The sequence below is a fragment of the Choloepus didactylus genome, chromosome Y (assembly GCF_015220235.1).
Source record: "Choloepus didactylus isolate mChoDid1 chromosome Y, mChoDid1.pri, whole genome shotgun sequence".
Classification (NCBI taxonomy): domain Eukaryota; kingdom Metazoa; phylum Chordata; class Mammalia; order Pilosa; family Megalonychidae; genus Choloepus; species Choloepus didactylus.
The window spans coordinates 34,003,477-34,012,546 of record NC_051335.1 but is presented as its reverse complement, the minus strand read 5'-3'; positions in this window follow the sequence as shown (position 1 = coordinate 34,012,546).

Genomic DNA, 9,070 nt, shown 5'->3' with positions numbered 1-9,070 from the left:
TAATTAGAATGACCAGGGCATATTCATTTCGTATAAAAATAAAGAAAATGATAAATTAACCAACTTCATTGCATTTTCTCTAAAGAAATATTAGGCAACCAGAAGAACGGTGATCTACAGGAGACTAGGCTACTGATCAGGTGATTTCATTAAAGTTCCCTGCAGGAACAGGGAGCTGGTTGTCTTATTTGAAATCTCTCCTTAAATGCCAAAACTTGCTAGCAAATTTGTCTTAAATGTCAAACTTAGCCAGTAAATGTTCAATCATGTTAGAACTTTGAGTTTTTTTCCATAACAAAAGATATACCTTTCTGTTTATGAATTATGTCTTTTTTTATTAATTGAACCATATGAATTGTCATTTTTGTAGGTGGAAAACGGTCAAACATCAACAATTTTATGTAGCTGAATCTACTATTTAGAGATATAATCAAGTCACATGTGAACTACTTGCAATCCCCTGAGAAATTATTTCCAAATCTTATAAGAGAGGGGTAGACAAAGAAAAGTAGTAGAGTACACAATGCAGAAGGCTGTAACAATGAAAATATTTACAAATATTTTCTAAAATGCACAGCTTGAGAAGCACAATCTTTTCTAATATTTCCTACATTCCATAACTCCAACCTCCATGCTCTAACTCTGTAAGAGTCATCAATAACAACCATGAGAGCAAATTCAAGGGAGGCCAATGCCTGGCACTCAGTACATGTATTCTTTAGGCTATTATCTTCTTGATGGAGATGTTGCCAGTTTTTCACTGAAGTCAATAACTTGTGCTTCTTTCCTTGAAGCTTAGGAATTGTTTTGCAGCATCTCCCAGAACTCTGTCCCTATCCCCACCCCAGCATAGGGATGCAAGGCAGCTTATCTTGTCATTTTAATGAAACATGTTTGAGGTATGATTTCACTGGGGAGAGATTTAGAAATCAAAGCTTAAGTCAGGCTTGTGAAAGTAAGTTATGCAGTACTGAGCGAAACACAATCTCTAGAACTCATTTTTTCCCTCAGCAAGCATTAATGAATGTCAAGCCTTTATAGATTAGTTAATACACTTAGAGATGGAGATAATATGTTTATTTTTCCAAAACCTTGATATAGCCAGCACCTCACTGAGAACTGAATAAATAAATCCACTCATTATAGTTTTTTTTTTCAGAACAAAATTCAGCAATATTTGCAAAAATGTCAAATTTATTTTTTCTATTTTGAGCACATGAAATGATGACAATTGCTTCAATATTACCTGGGATATCAATATATCTGCCACATTTGCACTTTCTTCTTAATGGTAATTTTATTTTTGTGCATTAGAATTTATCAGATAGGAAGACAAACCAACCAAACATTTAATTACGTTTTCCATGCTCTGTCATTTTAGTGAGTTTCTTGTAAGAGAACATCAGCATGACTTTTATTGATGCCAGAGAATGCATTTTTTCCTTTTGATAAAAGAAGAAAGGATCTTTCACATTCAAAACTCTATTTTTCTCATAACATTTCCAATGTGACACAAATATACTGTAAACAAAATTATTCTAATAAATATTAGAGCCAGTGGACCAGTGAGGCAAACTCTAGGCATGCTGTGAAGATACTGAGTACTAAAGAGACTTTGAAATATAAAAATCATTGAACTTTTAAGAAAAACTGAATAGTTCAATAGTTTTTCATTAAAAAAAGAGAGAAATGTTTACAATAATAATGATTAACCATGATCTGTCTACAAATCAGAGAGGGCTGACAGATGTGATGACAGAGTTTTCAAGTTTTACAAGGTGGAATAAACTGGTTAGAAAAGTCTGCATTCTATTTTCTCAAACAGAATATAATTAAGGTTAGGTTTAGGGAAAAAAAAAACCTTTGAGGCAAAGGAATAAGACATATCAAATAATTTCTATAAACAACAACACAAAAAAAAGCCCACAAATGACTGCATTCAAGAACAACGGGACTTGTGAAGAATACAAGTACAGCTGGTGTTTTCCTGAACATACATCACTGTATATAGGTTATTTGCGCTATTACACTTTTCTTCTCCTGGGACATTTAGGATCATCAGTCTAACCATTTGTCTTAGAGAGTACAGGCATATTTAGAGAAAGAGAACTGGATGGGATAATCTATCGAGCATCCTAATATTTTATGAAAACCAAATCACAAAACACAAATTCAGAGGTCTGTTATTATTGAAAGTGAACTCAGCTTCAAGTGCAGACAGATCCAAATATATGCTGCAAAATGAAATACTATAGGCAGTATTACATTACTTATTTAAATATCTGTAGATATGATACCTTAAGCCACTAGGGATTAAAAAAGAGAAATGGGAATCTCTTCAGCAAAATATATGAGAAATTTGAAGCTATTTGCTTAGAGTATGTAAAGTATTCAAAAGAGAAAAATGTTCAAACCTACTTAAAAAAGATGAGAACTATTTCTTAATATATCAGAAGAGGGTCAAAGAAGAGTGTTTCTTGATGGAAATCCTCCTGGGAAAAGCTCCTTTTTTATTTGCTACAGAGATCATGCTGGAATTGATAAGAAAAGATAGACATTTTGAAATAAATAAAAGAGGTCACTTCCAGGGAAAATCTTTTTTAGAAGTGGATTCTTGTTAAAAGATTTTCACTTTTATTCAAGTCAAAACGTTCCTTTTGTTCCATGAACAAAAAGGTGAGGATTTTGCTTCTTTCATTAATCATATCACTTAGGTAAAACACAGGGGCTTCATGGGCATGTGAATTGTGCAGCCACACAGGGCCCTGTGCTCAGAAGGGAGGGCCCAACCCTGGTTTAATGCTCTGCTGCCACTGTCTTAAAATTCTTAATAATTTTTGAACAGAAGGCATCATATTTTCATTTTGTAGCGAGCCTCACAAGTTATGCAGCCAGTCCTGGTAAAACAAAACCCGTCTGTGACATAGTTAACTATCCTGATTTTCCGTTTTTCACAGATTTCTTAAACATCTGAAAAAGATTACAGGGTCTACAAAATGATACAGAATGATTCCTGATAATTTGTTAATACTATTCTCTTTTCTTTAATATTTATAAAATGTTATCAAGGAAGAATTTCCCAGTGGTTAAGTCACTTCCTTGAAAGGCTGCACTAACTTTTTCTATCCACCAGAGCAGAATTCAGGAAGAAAATTGTCTCAATTTTCCAATTCCTTATCATTGAAAAGAAATGTTTTGTTGTTAAAAATAAAATTGAAAGCAGAAAAGATTGAAATAGTAGCTTTGTATCCTTTCCTCTGCATTCAGATCCATGAGGTTGTATAGAGCAAAGATGTCAAACTAGAACAAACAGAAACTCATATGTGTTGATATTTGCTATCAGAAGTATATATGAGAGCATCCATCAAGAAAGAACAAAAGGGCCCTCTGCTCCTCCACCCTCGAGAGACAAGCCACATCCATTCATGCAGTGTCAGTCACATCTCTGAGACACGATGGTGAAGGTTGGAATAAACAGATTTGGCTGTATTGGGCACCTGGTCACCAGGGCTGCTGTAAACTCTGGCCAAGTACAGGTTGTAGCCGTCAATGACCCCTTCATAGATTTCAGCTACATGGTCTACATGTTCCAGTATGATTCCACCCATGGCAACTTCAAAGACACCCTCAGGGTTGAGAACGGGAAGCTTGTCATCAATGGGAATTCCATTACTATCTTCCAGGAGTGAGATCCCACCAACATCAAATGGGGTGACACTGGTGCTGAATATGTTGTGGAGTCCACTGGTGTCTTCGTGACCATGGAGATGGCTGGAGCTCACTTGAAGGGTGGTGCAAAAAGAGTCATCATCTCTGCCCCTTCAGCTAATGCCCCCATGTTTGTCATGGGTGTTGTGCTGGTTTGTATATATTATGCTCCCCAGAAAAAGCCATATTCTTTAATACAATCTTGTGTGGGCAGATGTATTAGTGTTGATTAGACTGGAATTCTTTGATTGACAGTTTCCATGGAGATGTGACCTACCCAACTGTAGGTGATAACTCTGATTAGATAATTTCCATGGAAGCATGGCCCTGCCCATTCGATGTGGGTCTTGATTAGTTCACTGGAGCCCTATAAAAGCTCAGAAGGAGTGCATAGCTAGCTGCAGCTGAGAAACACATTTTAAAGGTGGCATTTGGAAGCTGACACTGACATTTTGGAGAATGCCATTTTGAAACACAAGCAGATGCCAGCCAAGTGCCTTCCCAGCTAACAGAGGTTTTCCGGACACCAATGGCCTTTCTCAAGTGAAGGTACCCTATTGCTTATACCTTACCTTGGACACTTTACGGCCTTAAGACTGTAACTGTATAACCAAATAAACCCCCTTCATGAACGCCAATCCACCTCTGGTGTTTTGCAAATGGCAGCATTAGCAAACTAGAACAGGCATGGACCATGAGAAGTATGACAACTCCCAACTGCTGGGCCCCCTGGCCAAGGTCATCCATGACAACTCTGGCATCATGGAGGGACTCATGACCACCGTCTATGCCATCACTTCCACCCAGAAGAATATAGATGGCCCTTCTAGGAAAATGTGATGTTATGGCCGTGGGACCGTCCAGAACACCATCCCTGCATCTACCAGCACTGCCAAGGTGGTAGGCAAGGACATCCCAGAGCTGAATGGGAAGCTCACTGGCATGGGTTTCCATGGACTCACCCCAAACGTGTCCATCATAGATCTAACCTGCTGACTGGAGAAAGCAGCCAAATATGATGACATCAAGAAGGTGGTGAAGCAGGCATCAGAGGGCCCCCTAAAGGGCATCCCGGGCTACACTGAGGACCAGATTGTTTCTTGCATCTTTACAATAACACTTACTCTTACACTTTTGATGCTGGGGCTGGCATTGTCCTCAACAACCACTTCATCAAGCTCATCTCCTGTTATGACAATGAATTTGGCTACAGCAACAGGGTGGTGGACCTTGTGATCTACATGGCCTCCAAGGAATAAGAGCCTCTGGACCACCAGCCCCAGTAACACCATGAGAAGAAGAGAAGACGCCATTAGCTGCTGGGGATTCCTGGCCCCAACTCGATACCCAACACTGAGAATCACCTATCTTTCACAGCTTCCATCCCAGACCCCCTGAGGAAGGGAGGGACCAAGAGCCCTACCGTGTCATGTATCATCAATAAAGTACACCCAGCCAGAGAGAGAGAGAGAGAGAGACCTTAAAGTAAATACAAAAAAGATAATTATAGAATAAGTATACTAATGCTATATTAGTTACTAATACAAGGTAAACTTGTTCTTTAATAAGAGTTGTGCCTGAATAGCTATATATTTCATTATCTAATTTGTGATGATTAAGTTCATGTGTCAACTTGACTAGGTTTGATGTCCAGTTGTTTGGTCAAGTTAGCACTGGCCTGATTGTTACTGGCAGGGTATTTTATGGATTTGAATCATTAGTAAGTTGATTGCATCTATGGTTCATTACATCTACAACCAACAAAGGAGAGTGCCTTCAGCAATGAGAGGAGTCTTACCCACTTAGTTGAAGGCATTAAAGAGAGAACTGATGCTTTCAGCAGTCCAAAAGAAGAAATTCTACCTCTATTTCAGCCAGCCAGTTTCTCCTGGGGAATTCATTGAAACATTCATCGGAGGTTTGGGATTTGGATTTGCTGATCCCCATGGTCACATAAGCCAAATCCTATAATAAATCTTTTAATATTTACACATATATATCCCATCAGTTCTGTTTCTCTGGCAAACCCCGGCTAATAAACATTGTGGCACCTAGAATGATTCTTGAGAAACAGTCTTAAGGATGAGATTTCTGAGTTGTTTCTGGGAGATTTTGGAATTGGTTATCTAATTTGTGTAGATTAAAAGCCATTAATGACTTCAATGATCAAGATGGCACTAATAGTCCATGGCATGAATTGGCAATAGAGATACACAAAATATCACCACTGCATACTTCTACTCAAATGCTTATAAGAGGCAAGGCTCTGGGTGACAGCATTTGATATCTTAACAGAGTTTTGTGGGATTAAATAATATAATGATGTTGGCTGGTTGTTTCTAAATATGTTGGATACAGTTGTTAAAGAAAGGGCTGAGCCCAATGCTTCAAATTCCTAGCACAAGTGCCACAACAAGGACATGAAAGTTTCTCTGTGTGCCATGAAAGAAACTCTGATTTCTTTTAGTCACAGACTTGAGATTTCTGAAAACTAGACCAAAAGTTTAATTGTGTGAATGGTTGGATTACAAAGTAAATTTAATTCCCAATCTTGCAAGTAAGGGCAATGATTGGAAAGGAAAAGGATCCTGAAAAATTGGAGTGGGGACATAGGGGCTCATAATGATGATAGTGGGGACATTGAAACCCTAGATTCTGCTTAGTCTTCTTTGCCAGATAAAGTTGTATTGGTTTGTTCTGAGGAATCATCCCCTCTACTTCCAATGTGCCCTGAAGAATTAGCAATCAGACCTTCACCTGAAGTGATTAACCCTGCTGTGCCTGATAAACCTATAACTTCCTCCCCTGAGGAAACAGCCTTCCCACTTCTCTCTGAAGAGATTAACCCTGTTTCACCAGATGAAACTGTAATGGAATGCCCTGAGGTAGGTGGCTTGCAAGACACTGCTAATTCCTCTCCTGACCCACCCACCCCTACCCCTCTTTTCTTCCAGACCTATAACTAGACTGAAGTTCCAACAGGCCCCAAAAGGTTAGGTACAAAGGGTGATCTATGAGGAGGTGCACTACACCACAAAAGAACAGCAGGATTTTTCCAATCTATATAGACAGATATCAGGGGACTATGTGTGGGGATGGATATTAAGGGTGTTGAATAATGGTGGAAGGAAAATAAAGTTGGATCAGCCTGGGTTTATTGATACAGGCCCACTAAGCAGAGATTCTGGATGCAATGCTGTAGCTTGAAGGGTTAGAAAGGGTTCTATCAGCCAGTTTGTTTGGGTGGTTGGCTGAAGCATGGATCAAAAAGTAGCTTATACTGTCCAAAGTTGAAATGCCAGAAGTGCCCCAGGAAAATGTAGATGAGGGGAACCAAAGGCTTACAGGGACTGGAATATTAGAATGGATCTATTTTGCAAGACCTGCTCATCCATACCAGGAATGTCCAGAGGACAACTTTCACCAGGACTGTGAGGAATAATTTGTGAAAGCAGCACTCCATCATCAAATGGAAGTATATGAGATTGGGCTTGAGCGGGCCCTGAAGGCACAAGTAATTTACATAAAGTTATCCTTTAAATGCCCATGGCTTCCACTCCTTCTGCCACATTACCTTTTCTTTTGTAGCCCACAGCTGTGGCCTCTTGGGGAGTTCCCTATTATCAGTTGACTGAGGAAGAGAAAAATTGGCCCTAGTTTACTGACAGTTGCACATGGCATCCAGGTAAACCTGAAAGTAGACAGCTGTAGTACTATGGTCCCTTTCTGGGACATCCCTAAAGGAAACTGGTAAAGGGAAATCCTCCCAGTGGGCAGAACTTTGAGTAGTGCACCTTGTTGTTCATTTTGCTTGGAAGGAGAAATGGCCAGAGGTGTGACTGTAAATTGATTCATGGGCTATGGTCAATGGTTTGGCCGGATGGTCAGGGGCTTGGAAGAAACATGATTGGAAAAGTGGTGACAAAGAAGTCTGGGGAAGAGGTATGTGGATAGACCTCATGAGTGGGCAAAAAACATGAAGATATTTGTGACCCATGTGAACACTCACAAGAAGGTGACTTCAGAAGAGGAAGAATTTAATAATCACATGGATAAGGGGACCTATTCTGTGGATACCAGTCAGCTTCTTTCCCCAGCCACTCATGAACGGCCCAATGGGCTCATGAACAAAGTGGTCATGGTGGTAGGGATGGAGATTATGCATGGGCTCAGCAACATGGACTTCTTTCTACTCACCAAGGCCGAGCTGGCCACAGCCACTGCTGAGTGCCCAGTCTGCCAGCAGCAGAGACCAACAGTCAGTCCCTGATATGGCATCATTCTCCAAGGTGATCAGCCTGCTACCCAGTGGCAGGTAGATTACATTGGACTACTTCCACCATGGAATGGACAGTGTTTTGTTCTTACCGGAATAGATACATACTCCAGATATGGATTTGCTTTCACCAAACTCAATGCTTCCACCAAAACTACCATCTGTGGACTTAAGAATCCCTTATCCACTGTTGTGGTACCCCACACAGCATTGTTTCTGATCAAGGAACCCACTTCATAGCAAATGAAGTGCAGAAATGGCACATGCTCATGGAATTCACTGGTCTTACCATGTTCCATCATCCTGAAGCAGATGGATTGATAGAATGGTGGAAGGTCTTTTTTAAGACTTAATTATGGTGCCAATGGGGTGACAATACCTTGCAGGGCTGGGACAGCATTCTCCAGGAGGCTGTGCATGCTTTAAATCAGCATCCATTCTATGGTACTGTTTCTCCCATAGCCAGTATTCAGGGATTCAGGAATCAAGGGGTGGAAATGGGAGTGGCATCACTCACCATTACCCTAGTGATCCACTAGAAAAATGCTTGCTTCTTGTCCCCATGACATTAAGCTCTGCTGGTCTACAGGTCTTGGTTCCAAAAGGAGGAGTGCTTTCACCAGGAAACACAACAATAATTCTATTGAACTGGAAGTTAAGACTGCCACCTGGCCACTATGGGCTTCTTATGCCTCTGAATCAACAGGCAAGGAAGGGGATTACTGTTCTAGCTGGGGTGATTGATACTGATTGTCAAGGGGAAATAGGACTGCTACTACACAATGGAGGTAAAAAAGTTTTCCTGGAATACAGGAGATCCCCTAGGGTGTCTCTTAGTACTATCATGCCATGTGATCAAAGTCAATGGAAAACTGTAACAACCCAATCCCAGCAAGTCTGCTAATGGCCCAAAAATATCAGGAATGAAGGTCTGGTTCACCAAACCAGGGAAAGAACCATAACCAGCTGAGGTTCACGCTGAGGGTAAAGGGAATATGGAATGGGTAGTAGAAGAAAATAGTTATAAATATGAGCTATGATCATGTTACTAGTTGCAGAAATGAGAAGTATAATAGTCATGAGTAT